This window comes from Chaetura pelagica, unplaced genomic scaffold (genome assembly GCF_000747805.2).
Source record: "Chaetura pelagica isolate M959 unplaced genomic scaffold, ChaPel_1.0 scaffold363, whole genome shotgun sequence".
In the NCBI taxonomy this organism is placed as follows: Eukaryota; Metazoa; Chordata; class Aves; order Apodiformes; family Apodidae; genus Chaetura; species Chaetura pelagica.
Genome location: NW_009952720.1, coordinates 914713 through 915325, shown reverse-complemented (window position 1 = coordinate 915325; position 613 = coordinate 914713).

Sequence of the window (613 nt, the reverse complement as noted above, 5' to 3'; positions counted from 1 at the left end):
CTCCCCTTCTGCATCCCTGCAGAAGTGAGCTGTGGACTAGAAAAGGCTGTTTGATAGGTACCAACTATTGTACTGGCACAAACTGGGTAGAGAATGGATTGCCAGGCTTCTGGTGAGCAGGATTTGGGAGGTGAGGAGGGGAGGAAACTTCCTCCTCTCTGAAAGCATCACCTCCAAAGAGATGAGGAAAAGCAGCACTTATGTTTGACTTAGTGTTAATTTTTGCTTTTCTTCCTTTTAAACATTCACTCTTTCAGTAAGGGAGAGCCTGGCTCCTGAGTGGGGCTGGTGAAACGCCCACCCTGGCAGCCCCAGAGATGAGAATGCCAGAGATGGGGCACACGGAAGCCCAGCCATCCTGGAGGCAGCGCCTGTCGGACTCGGAGGTGACCAAAGGGTCCCCAAGGGCCAGTCCCTCCCCTCCCTGGGGTCATTCTCTGAGGCCACCTGCTCGCTCCAAACCTCCAGCTAATTGGATGCTGCTCTCCGAGCTCTAAATCAAATCACAGCTCCCATGAAATGAAGTTCCCTGGATGTGGGCGGCCGCCTGCGCCATCCATCACCGCTCGGCTCACGGCGCGTCCCTCCCGGGGGGGTCCCTGAAGGGCACCGC